The sequence below is a fragment of the Pseudonaja textilis genome, chromosome 3 (assembly GCF_049901715.1).
Source record: "Pseudonaja textilis isolate UNSWEBS1 chromosome 3, rPseTex1.2, whole genome shotgun sequence".
NCBI classification, from domain to species: Eukaryota; Metazoa; Chordata; class Lepidosauria; order Squamata; family Elapidae; genus Pseudonaja; species Pseudonaja textilis.
Window position 1 is genome coordinate 2584868 of NC_141992.1, and position 607 is coordinate 2585474.

Consider the following 607-nt stretch of genomic DNA (forward strand, 5'->3'; position numbering starts at 1 on the left):
AGAGGCCTTGCCTAGCAACGCGCGCCACGCCCGGACGCGCCCCTCCGCTCTCCGAGGCGACGGGGAGGAGGGGCAACATCCGGGTGCTTTGCCACTACCGGAAGGAGGCCGCGCGAGATGTGCCGGGCTCGCCTGAGAGGACGCTGCGGTTTTCTACTCAGTTGCCTGGATCGGGCTGCAACTGATACGCCGGGGTTTGGCGCGGCCTGTCCCGACGCCGGTTCAAAATCCCGACTGCGGCCTCAGCCGGCCTCCCACACCGGCGTTACCACTTTTGGTGGGGCTGTTGCAGCCTTTGCGAAAGCCCAGCTGAATTATTATTATATATTATATATTACTATAGGTAGTCCTCGATTTACGACCACCAGGAAGCCCAAACTTTCTGCTGTTGAGACAGGTGAAGTTTTCCCCTACTTTGCCACCTTTCTAGCCATGGTTGTTAAGTGAATCGCTGCCTTTGATAACTTAGTCACACAGTTGTTAAGTGAGTCCATCTATCCCACTGACTTCGCTTGTCAGGAGGTCACAAAAGGAGGGGGGGGCACGTGACACAACCCCCCCACCCCGGACCCTGCGACGGTCGTAAATATGAACCAGTTGCCAAGCG